Genomic DNA, 12,756 nt, shown 5'->3' with positions numbered 1-12,756 from the left:
ATAAAGAAAGAAAGCTGACAGCAAGAGTGCCAAAAGGCTACCCTCCTCTAGTCAATAATAAGGGCTATTTACTTTTAAACTAAGGAAAACGAAATCACCCTTTCCCCTGCATAACAGATTTTTGATCTGCTTGTTTAAGCTTATGTTTTTAACCTCTGCTCAATAGTTGTAATCTCTTTTTCATTATTACTACCCCCCTTCTGTGCCTTCATTACCCCTTCTTCCTCAGTCCATCCCCATCAACAAAACTAACAGTAACCAATCCGTCCTCATCATAGACATCTATTAGAGAGCTTTCTGCAGCATCACCAACCACTCCCACAGAGTCTGCCTCCTCGTCTGTATGTTCAGCACATAATTCTGCTTCTTCAATGTTTTTAATTCTCCAGATAATCAAATCATAAGTGCTCAAAAATTGCTGCAATTCTTACAAACCTTATCAGAAGAAGCCTTATTATGCCGGATATTTCAACAATAAAAGGACTTTCACTTATCACATTCTAGAATCAGGTGGAAATAAGACCCACAAAAAAAAACAGGACTTTTGTTGACCAGAGAGCATTCCATATTGCCTTTTCCCTACAATAGTGACAATACTAGGAATATGCTGCAAAACAACATCAATATAATATAAAGTGACCCCAAACTTCCAAGGCCCCATTCCATACATTTCAAATCGAACCCTTTAGAGATATCATTAACAGAAGGCACTGTCCATATCAACTGTTCAGAACTGCATGAGCGGCTTCCTTTTAAAATGCATATTACATGCTTGAAAGTTGTAATGCATCCAACGAGCAGATAGGTTTTTTAAGAGAATACATATGCAGTTAGATAGCACCATCACAAATGTAGACACAGATGCCTCAACAGACCCCACAAAACACTTTCCATTTCCTCCATCTGACAATCACCCTGCGGCCCATCACAAAGGAAATGAAAAAAGTAGGGGAAGTTGCCTATGCTTTGGCCAAATTTCCACTCGTAGTTTAAATACCACCTCAGGTGTCCCCTGAAAAGAGGCCACTAGCCTAATGGGACTAACCAGGTTATCAAAGGTAAAATAAATAAAATGAAAACATTTGGTATCTCTGTACTCTTTTTATTTGTAATAACAAACACAAGATAAACAACACAGATTTGGATATCAAAAGAGTGTGCTGTCTGCACTAGAGGTCCTGAAAGAGCAATTAAAAAGAAAACATGCATAAGGTGCAAGTAAAAGAGGTAAACATTCTTAAGTGCCTTGAGGGGAAGCTATATAGTGTAATTTGGTGCTGTCGTTCAAAAAAAAAAATATATATATATATATATATATATATATATATATATATATTTATATATATATATATATATATATATATATATATATATATATATATACATATAATATCAAAGTAAGAGATGCAGGGTGTTTAAAACAGAAGTACTCTTCCACAGAAAAGTTATCGTACAATTGTGACAGTTTCTCTGAATACATAGTTAAATCAAATAATGAAATATCTGTCCCCAATATTCAACATTCCAAAGCTGATAACTATAACTATGGAGATTCTGGAGTTTGTCCCCCACCAATGTACATAAATTAAGTTAGATAAGGAATTCTGAAATTACAGAATTTCATATTTTTCTTAATATATGTAACTGGTAAATGTGCTGTCACGTAAGAAGTATCTTCACCTTATCCATTATAAAGGGAAATAGGCAGGCTAAGTGAGCCAAGAGGTCTTTATATATCTTTGGTTTATTTCACTGTTAACCCATTTTTTTTTTCATATTAATTTGAACAAGGTAAAAATACAGATTTTATAGTAAAACACTGGAAAAAGTCGCACCATGACATGGGCAGATCAAGAATGACAATGTCTCTGAAGACTGAAAGCTGTCTACTAACAAGGCATGAGAAGTACTGCAGTCAAATGCCATGAAACACAGTTGGTTGTTCTATGTATCCCACTGTGATTTGGCTTGTACAACTGTAGTTACTTAGCAACATTTGCACCTTTTACAGTTTAGAGTTACAGCTGTATTTAGAAATCACTGACTGCATCACTGTTTTAATCTTACTTCATGTTGTCACTCAGGTTCAGTAATTAAAACACACGTGAAGTGAAACACGCATTTCCAACTCAGACTGAATGAGAATTTTCTAGAGTAGTACAACAGGACAGTAGCCGAACCTCTAGTCTGATTTAAAGAGCAACACTAAACTCTGATTTAAATACTAACTGTACAACTATTGAATACTTTTTGCATGTGGAGAAACAACTGGAATAAAAAATTATGTATAAATTCACATTTCTAATTTAGTAACTACTGACTCTGTTCATTAGCACTATTCAAAGTTAAAAGAAGCTGGCAGGTAATAGGAGCAGGGGATAGTCTACAGTAATTGATGATCTGAAAGAACTTCCAAGGGCTATTTCAGTAATATTTCTAATGATGCATGTGGTTTGGTTATAGAGCCTATTGTACATACTGCATTCTAGTGGCATATTTTCTCCCAGAATCCACCCGAAATTGGGCCTGAAAAAGTGGGATAACCCCAGTTAACAAAATATATAAATAAATAACTGCCTCAAGTAAGACCTATGTAGTATCTGTAAAGCAGCCTTACTTGATATAATCCATTTAAACTAGGTGCAAATAGTGTATGGCTCTGCAAGTCTGTATGAAAAGGGCTTAATATGTGGTTTATTCTAAACTGTAAAAACAGTAGTTCTTTAAAATTACTGTAAGATGGGAATTTTTACAAAAAGAGTAATCAAAGTAGGAACAGAGACAGTTTGTTCTTTTACACTATTTGCACAATCAGTCAGACTCCAATGTGATATATCATTCTACACTGGCACAACTGACAAAGAGAATTCATACTCAAAGAAATTATTTCTTCATAGCGATATAAAATTAAGACCTCTAAACATCAATCACTGATTCTCTCGTATTTATTTGTTATTTATGCCAGCTAAGTTATATGGGTAAGAGTGCTTATATCATCATTTACCAGCATTTAGACAGAAGAATAACAAGGGAAGATAAAAGCTAATGAGGTCAAAATAAAAAATGATTTGAAATGGCATTCTATAAAATGAAACATTCTCTGCAACACAAGGAAACACTGCCAAAAATCTGATGATCAGTAAAAAAAAAGTACATGATATTCAGTTGTATGAAAGGATTCTTGTTCTGCAAGTATTCTAGTCAAATTGAAGGAAATTAAGATTTAAATCTTATAGGAGCACAGTATGTCAGGCCAAAACAATGAGGTTGTATACCAATTGGAGGGTATTTGCACAAGGTATAGGAGGAAACATTTCAGATTTTTTTTTCATATGTACTCAGCAGGCACACAAACTTGCATAGAGGTCTTGATATAATGTTGTTTCGGATGCCACATATCAACATTTTGCTAGCAAACCCATTACCAAGGGGGCAGGCCATTCATTTATTTTGCAAGTGAGATCATGGTTCAGATAACAGCCTGAGTGTCAAAGAAGGGGAGGTGGATGGGGGAATGAACTCTATATTATTTAGCAGCCCTCTGGAATCTGGGAGAACTGTAACAAGAAAAAAAAAAACATGTATGAGTTGGAGAAATAAAAGAGGCCCCCTAGCAAACACCTTGACAACACTCCAGTCCCACCACCAAGCAGTCATCCTCCGTTAACAGAAGCAATAAGCGTATTGAGCATGAAATGCACTTATATGTGATATTAGTGAGGAGTACCCACAATTAGGATAAATTAATATTTCCAGAGTAATCATGCAAATAATGTAACATTTTAAGTTTCCATCCAACAGTATACTGATAGTAGTAAAGTACAACAGTATACTGATAGTAGTAAAGTACAACAGTATACTGATAGCAGTAAAGTACAACAGTATACTGATAGCAGTAAAGTACAACAGTATACTGATAGTAGTAAAGTACAACAGTATACTGATAGTAGTAAAGTACAACAGTATACTGATAGTAGTAAAGTACAACAGTATACTGATAGTAGTAAAGTACAACAGTATACTGATAGTAGTAAAGTACAACAGTATACTGATAGTAGTAAGTGCAACAGTATACTGATAGTAGTAAAGTACAACAGTATACTGATAGTAGTAAAGTACAACAGTATACTGATAGTAGTAAAGTACAACAGTATACTGATAGTAGTAAAGTACAACAGTATACTGATAGTAGTAAAGTACAACAGTATACTGATAGTAAAGTGCAACAGTATACTGATAGTAGTAAAGTACAACAGTATACTGATAGTAGTAAAGTACAACAGTATACTGATAGTAGTAAAGTACAACAGTATACTGATAGTAGTAAAGTACAACAGTATACTGATAGTAGTAAAGTACAACAGTATACTGATAGTAGTAAAGTACAACAGTATACTGATAGTAGTAAAGTACAACAGTATACTGATAGTAGTAAAGTACATGTGACAGCTTTACTTGCTTATGAATGTACTGTTTGAAGGAATTTGAATAATCTTCACTCTCCCCAGCACACACCCACACATACATGCACACACACACACACACACACACACACACACACACACACACACACACACACACACACACACACACACACACACACACACACACACACGCACACATGCACACACGCACACACGCACACACGTACACACACACACAAACTTGGTTATTGAAAATGTAGCTTTATGGCTTCATATTGTACATCAATAAGATATTAAAATATGAAAACTTTAAGTAATAAGGCTTTATTTGGAATCTTGAAATACCTTTGGTGTAATTCACAAAGCAAATGTTGCATACATGTCCTGAAGTTTCAGCAAATTGAACCATGTAATTAACTGAATAATACGCTGTGGAATGCAACTTGTATATCCTGATGCTCTGACACATCTGAAATGCACTAGACAGCACAGCAGAGCAACCAGCAGAGATGAATCAACATAAGAAATGAGACCTTCTATGGGCAGCTTTGCCTCTCCCAAACAATTTTCACATACCACTCATTAAAGAATTCAGTGGCAACTCATGTGTAAAACATTGGTGTAAGTGGACCAACCCAGATATTCACCTTTGTGAGATTGCAGTAAATGTATGTGAATCCTGCATCCATGATCCTACTATCTGTGCATCTACTGTTAGGACAGGTCATCACACATCTGTACCATCTGCAAGAGAACCCGGTACATTGAATGGAATCAGCAGATGGCACTTTCTGTACCTCTTATTGACTTCAATATTCAAGACAGACATCCCAGGAAAAGTCTCAGTCCATCTATTTGTAGCCATGACATGTTTCCTGCCACTGGAATCAAGAACGTGTTTAGTATTCGGAGATTCAAGGTTACTTATCCTTGCTATGCAAAATAACAGAGTCTAGTAATGTCCAGCAACAAGCTGTCTCTATAGTCAGGGCTTTATGGGCATCTCAAGCCAAGTCAGACAGCAAACCTGGCACCTTTGTCATACAGTGAGGAACTAGCTAAACCTAAGGGAATTAAATGTAGGTAAACAAGATGACACCTGCTACTGGATGACAACCTTAATCACCTGTTCTGTGCTGGCTGACAATGTCCAGTAATGCAGCTTCTAACTTCATATGCCCTTTATCTTCTACCGCAGGACAGTGGAGTGCCCCTTAATGTGTGGCAAAAACAGTATTTATTTATTTAATTATGCACACATGCATTTGTTAGTCCCACTAATTTTATTGCCTCTTTTAAGGGGAGACCAAGGTAGTAGTGATGTTGAATAGGAATAATTTGACTAGGACACTTTCCTAACATGGATATGGCTGAGATTAAGAATAACTGTGTTAATAAGCCAAATATTGATGAAGTGGAGAATGAGCACATGAATTTACCAAATGAGAATGATGAAATGTGAGCGCTTACTTCACAGTATCAGGTATTACTACATTTGTTTGATAAGGAGGAACCTGTAGATAGTGCCACTGTTTCCTTGAGTGACATAGTTGAGAGGCAGCTCCCTGTAAAGGAAGTTGATAGGAGGAACCTGTAGATAGTGCCACTGTTTCCTTGAGTGACATAGTTGAGAGGCAGCTCCCTGTAAAGGAAGTTGATAGGAGGAACCTGTAGATAGTGCCACTGTTTCCTTGAGTGACATAGTTGAGAGGCAGCTCCCTGTAAAGGAAGTTGATTTGCAAGACGCGGATTTAATGTTAAAGTGGATGTCAGCAGGAGAAGGTGATATGTATTCAGAAGTGGCAGCTAGTGACAGTAGGAGTTATGCAGCAGCTATGAGTGAAAAAAAGAGATTGAAAATAAACGATGCCTGCTATAAAAAGCCACTAATAAGGATTCAAATGAAAGAAGGGACTTAATAGACAGGTATGTTGTGTGCAATCATCTGGTGAAGCTGTTGGGCTTCTTTGCTTTTTGTGGATGTAACTTTTTTCTTCATTGTTTTTATTGAACTTTTAACAAAAAAAAATTACATATAATAGAAATATTATAAAACAAATATACATATCTAAAAGAACAATAATAAACAACTGAAATAACTGTACAATGGTGTCTACTATAAAACAAAGCGTTTTAAACAGAAAAAGAAATGTGATGAATAGTTGCTAGTTAATTATTAAAGTCTGTTTATCCAACAGTTCTTTGAAGTAGATGTTACTTCTGAAACGTTGTGAATTTGTGGCTAAATCTATATAATAATATGCGAAAAAATAATGTAACCCATAGAAGAATTTTTCTGTAACTGACTTTAGCATGCAAACAAGAAGGATATTTCTATAATTTAGGACTGATAACATACAGAAGGGCTATTTAAGAGACTTGCAGTATTATGTGTGATGTTTAAAAAATGACTGGAAGGGATATATGGAATGGAAGATGGGAAGATTTTGTTTCTTCACAAATGAAAGAACAAAAAATATGTAATTTGCCTTGTGTGGCTGTTGAAAATGGGCAAAAGGAAATGGTGCATTATTAGAGTAAACTAAAGTTTTGTTTTTGATCACTTAGTAGTAGAATGCCTAAATAAAGGCGTTTCTAGTGAGGTGAGAGCACATCCAAAGGGAACAAAAAAAAAACCGAGTTATGAAATGCATTACATGTGGTAGACATGGATATGATGGTGTTGATTGAAAGGTCCTTGATGAAATTATTGTTGTAGAAACAAACCACAGGAATGGAAAGGGGAAGGGGTGGAATATGATAATAAATTATTATTTGATATCGGGGTGAAGATATACCTTAGAATTCAGAAATGTTACCACCAGTGGTAAGTCCTCTTTACCACTGTTGGTATCTGTTTCTGATTCAGATACACCCCTATTGCAGTACTTTACAGCAATGAGGTACAGCACTGTGGGGGTACTGTCTGTCTGGGCTATTGCAAATGTAAGTGAAGCATTCTAGAGGAGAGGCATATGATAATACCAGTTGTTAGTGGCACAACAGGTAGCACACTCGCCTTTGGTGCAGAACATTGTGGGTTCTATTACTACACCAGGTAGATCAATTACTGAGACTGCAGTGCATATGGGGAGTGCTGCTCTCTCGAGTGTGCCATCCATCATATGAGATGTAAAACCAAAGCCCCATCTGCTTGAGTTGGTGGTAGTTCAGGCAGATGTAAAAGATGCCATGGCACCAATCAAAAAGAGTAGGGAAAGTTCCCCAATGCCCTAGCCAAATGTCCCCACGTAGTAAAATACCACTTTGTGGGACTTCCCCAAAAAGATGCTACTAGTCTAGTGGTTCTAAACCGATCAATAAAGGATAAATTAATAAAATAAAATAATGATTGTTTCCTTTCCCCTGGATAAGTGATTTTACACAGCCCAGTTATTCATGGGACCTCTCAGCTGTGTAAATCACCACTGCCATCCACATTGTGTAATTAAGATGACCAAAAGTTTATGTTCACCCATTACTTTCAAAGGACAAGATCACATTAGATGTAAGTGCTGGGGGGGGGGGGGTTCAGACAATTATTTTTTGTGTGTGTGTGTGTGTGTGTGTGTGTGTGTGTGTGTGTGTGTGTGTGTGTGTGTGTGTGTTTGTGTGCGCGTGTGTGGGTGTGCGTGTGTGTGCGTGTGTGTGTGTTGTGTGTGTGTGTGTTGTGTGTGTGGGTGTGGGTGTGTATAAGTCAGATCAGGTGGAGATATGTTTCATATACTGGTGAGTGTTCGTGCATGTTAATGTGTGTAAGTGAGTGTGGAGATTCTATACCTCTCAACTCCCCCTACACTATTGAGCAGTGGCTTGTAATGCCTACTGTCTAATTGGGGGAACACTAGACACCAGGAACACTTGGTAAATATTGCTTTAAATTGCTTAAAAAGTTAATAGAATGAGATTTTGCAGCAAGTAGCTGAAAATGAAGAATAAGACATATGAAACAATAACTAACATTACTGACTAACTGCTTTTGTTTGTTTAGTGGACAAGGGGATTATAAAGTAGTGATTACTGCAGCAGTGTGCTTGTGGTAATAATCCACAAGTGATTCAGAGGCGTGCAAGTTAGCCAATAAAGAAGTATTTTCTCATTGCAGCTAGTATGTCTCTGAATCATTTCTGCGATTGCTTTAGCAGACTCTCTTTGCTGGATCCTTGCCATTAATGCCTCTGTTTCTGAATCCTTGCCATAGTACAAGAAAATGGATTTCAGCTATTAGAAACAGAAAGTCTTAGTGGGAAAACATTTACTAAAGATGGGGAAAATAAGATGAAAGTATTATTGAAGAAATGGCAAAAAATGAAAAGGATAAAAACATTATGAAAATATTAAGATAAAGTAGAATTTGCACATTGTATCTTTAAATTGTTTTCAGCTATTGTGTGAATAAATACAAAGTGATACAGTTGAATGATAAATGAACTACTAGTTTAGAAAAACAGGAAATAATTTCAGGTAGGGTGGAAATTTTGCCACAAAAGAGTTTTGTTAGGTGTCTGTGTTAATTAATAATAATGAAAGATCTTGGAAGTGTTTATAGTGAAAGCAGGAAGGATGATGGTGGTAGATATTAGTTCAAAAACGTGTTTACAGAGTTATTTTAATATATACTTTAACCAGTGATGTATAAAGAGGGAAACTAATGAAATTAAGAAATGTTTAGATAGCTAGAGATGTAGCAGTTATATGAGCCTTTAATTAAACAATGATGGGTCATTGTTATTCAAAACCAAGCATGCTGACTGGAGTGCCCAATCAGCATGCCTGTTGTAAATTGAGCGTATTCCATTAGAAAAAAGTCCAGAGTGGCCAGACTTTTCTGTTGGAATATTCTATGGAGGGACAAGACAAAAACTGAAGAAAAATCAGGTACGTTCTCAAAAATAAAAAACAGAAACATACCTGATTTTCCTTCTATTTTTACACTGTCCCTGTTTAAGTATCAGTAGCCTCTCATACCTCTCAACTGTCCAGATCTTCACAGACTGTCCAGATTTTAGCCTCATAGTTTTACTTTGTTTTCACATAAAACAACAACGGAGATTCTCTTTTCTCAGTTGCTTCTATTTAACATGGATGTAACACGGATGTGCTATGCAAGCACGGGAGTGTAACAACCATACGCATGTGCAGTACATCAGAAAACGTAGAAGAATAGGAAACAACTTGAAGGAACGCCATGGAGTTGTTATACAAAGCTATTATTCAAGAATGGTAAGCCATTCGATCAAACCAAGCCAACCCTGGGTAAATTCTAAGTTGGACAACAAAGCAAATATATTTATAGAAGAGGTAATATAAAAATAGAAATTATTTATTGTATTCAAGCACTTTAAAGGAATTAAGGAATGGGTTGTATATTCTCTTTTTTTTTCAGATCATTTAGCAGTATGAAGCATTTTGGGAAAGGGGAGATTAGTATAAAAATGAGAACAGGTTTGGAAAACAGTCAAAGAAACAATAACTGAATCTACAGAGGTGAAGAAAGGAAGGAAGGGCTTCTGTAACTTTGCTGAATTGCAGTGTGAGCGAATTTGCACAGCGAATGGACACTGTGTGTGTGATTTAGAGACACAGTTACCACTAGCGTGTTATAATGAGCAGCAGTGATGACCATGGTATGCCAGTGGCCATATAATGACATAGTAATGAGCAACATTATTAAACTGAGAGACTTGATGTATGCAAATGAGGCAAGATAGAAAAGCGATTCGTAAATATATACATGCTGCAAAGCAAAGCTGTAACGCTTATGTAAATTAAACACCGCTGAATCTTCTGTATTCATGTTAAGAGAATTGCAAAAAAGTTTTTTGGGGTTGCCACCACATTAGTAAATGTGTATGTGCAAAACTCTTTTTGCCATGATGATGGCCCCTCACTGAGGTGTCATGTCACACGACCTCACTTAACATTTCGTTTACTTCACAACACTGACATTGTGGGCTAGTACCATGTGGACAGTGAGACCATGCAAGATATTGTGGACATGCCAGCCTCACCTGCAGCCCTGTCAGAGTTTTGGGGTACCTGTCCCAGTGGATACTAAGGTATGTGTGGCTTTACATATGCTAGTAACATGGACCTTTTATCGACCTACTAGGGACACAGGGAGTATCTCAGATTTCTGCCTCAGAGTACTCCATCAGTTTCTAGAGTCCATGTTTCAGCATGTTGGGGAGAGCATATGTTCTCAAAAACACACAGAAGAGAAGGAACACCATGCAGTAATTCTATGATAAACTCATTTCCCTGAGGTGCTGGTGGGCATAGGCAGAGCCCACATTGAAATAAAGACACCACTTGGTAAACCGGGTAGAAGGTGCATGGATCACAAAGATTATCTCTCCATCAACTGCTAGATGGTCTTTAATATACCAGATATCATCTATTCCAAGCCAACCAACCAATTATCATAACTCCCACATATGGCACACCTGTAACCTATCCAGTGTTTTGTGAAAGATGACTTCTTAAATGGACATCTTATTCGCAATTCCAGATGTGCCTTGGAACTGTCTGATATCATTCATCAGAAATTCATAGAATGAAACACAACAGGAGTATAACTGTGCCCAAACACAAACAAGGGGTAGTACTGAACATGAGTTTGGGCTGACAAATGAAGGTTTTTGCTGTCTGGATTCATCCAGTGGTGCTCTGAGATATGATCCGGCCTCTTGTTTAAAATTATTTTTACTGTGTCCCGTGTTATACAATACCCTACTTACAAGGCAGTTACAACAGGGGCACCAGGTACAGGAGCAGCAGCTGCCAGCACACCAGGCATTGCTGGAGTCTCCAGTCACTGCAGGAGTCAGCAGCAGGGATGATCTTGCTAGATGGAGGTGAGCACAATATGCCATGACCCTAACAAAGAGCAACAGCCTGCATAGAGCTCTCACCCAGAGAAAAGCAGATACACTACAGTAAAAGTGATGAATGCAAAACCCAACACCAGGATGTGCTTTACTCAGGCATAGGCTGGCCATGACATGCATCAGACACAGGCAACCTAAGTAGCAGTGTACAAAGGGCAGGGCACACTTATCATCATTTGTATAGCTGGGGGAGTGTGCACATATGTGGAGGTCATTCACAGGTTGATATGAGAGTGCTGAGGACAATGAAAAGCAAGACTCCAATTGTGTGTTCAAGCATTGCAACACCATACATATATTAGGCTGCTCCATCACCTGTCATACAAATAAGCTGCTCACTGTTGTTGTGGGGCAGTTGTCACATCCAAGAAAAGGTGTGAGATTGAAGTATCTGCCATTTTTCACAACAATTTGTCACCTATAAAGGTATGTCAACAGGTGGAGAAGGCAATGCTTCTTTTAGAGTGCAAAGATGGTTTATGAAGGAAAATAAAATATTCCTGCAGTTGCTACACCAGGACTATAGCCAGTGGCTCCTATAGGAGCACTAAGAAGGTCCTCAGTACAAAACTCAGGCTGGAGTAGCCTGACGCAGGCAGTAACACATGCCACTGGTATCCCGCTCATGGGTGAACAGTGTTGAAAAGACAACATCCTGACCATCTGGGCCATTGGAAGACTGATGTTAGAGCTCAACCACCACCTATGTACTTTAAGTAACCCTTGTCTCATTTAGACATGCGATCTGCCAGTGTATGTCATCCACATATATTACAAACTCCTGTTTCTTTTGCCATTGCCCCTGAAGCTATTGTAGAAAATATGCAGCTGGAGAGGAGGAGAATACAGTGCCTTGGAGAGTGCCTAGGTGAGTACACCTGCTTCTTACAGCACAAGTTTAAATGTTAATAATCTGTTCATGTATCATAGCTTTAGTCTGATACAGTATAGGCTTTCTACAGTACTGGGAATTCTGTGCCAAGTTCCATAATTTAAAGATAGCAGTATGACTGTTTAATATATTACTGTGTGTGTGTGTGTGTGTGTGTGTGTGTGTGTGTGTGTGTGTGTGTGTGTGTGTGTGTGTGTGTGTGTGTGTGTGTGTGTGTGTGTGTGTGTGTGTGTGTGCTTTTTTGGAACTGTATTGCAGGTCAACACATTAAGGCTTTGCTTTCAGACTGAGTGTGATGATGCCTGTAGGTTTCATCTCCCCCACTAAATTTCTCTCATAGTCCCTGTTTCTCAGTACATTTGGTCTGATGTCATTATAGTGTTTTTGACTGCAGGAATCAGTCAAATCATTCAAGTAGCTCAACATGTTAAGGCTGCATGTGATAGTGTCTGTGAGTTTGATTCCCTTTTTTGATTGTCTATTGTGCCATAATTAGTAAGTTTGTTTTATTTGCTGTAATTCTGAGTAAAGTGCCTACTACATTGTAATA

General features: G+C 37.5%; 1 protein-coding gene across 2 annotated transcripts in view; it reads left to right on the top strand.

The window, feature by feature from the left end:
* Nucleotides 1-12,756, top strand: part of GPR61 (G protein-coupled receptor 61) — a 251,985-nt gene that overhangs the window by 215,731 nt on the left and 23,498 nt on the right. Inside the window, exon 1 of one of the 2 annotated variants that reach the window (XM_044076873.1) lies at nucleotides 6,184-6,350. The exons of the other annotated variant lie outside the window; for it this stretch is intronic. The gene's annotated coding sequence lies outside the window, so the exon portion shown is untranslated. Of the gene's footprint in view, nucleotides 1-6,183; nucleotides 6,351-12,756 lie in introns of those variants that run through there. 2 annotated transcript variants of the gene reach the window in all.

Source organism: Protopterus annectens, chromosome 7.part0 (genome assembly GCF_019279795.1).
Source record: "Protopterus annectens isolate FY-2018-M chromosome 7.part0, PAN1.0, whole genome shotgun sequence".
Lineage (NCBI taxonomy): Eukaryota > Metazoa > Chordata > Ceratodontiformes > Protopteridae > Protopterus > Protopterus annectens.
This window is presented reverse-complemented; position numbering and strand designations above follow the sequence as displayed.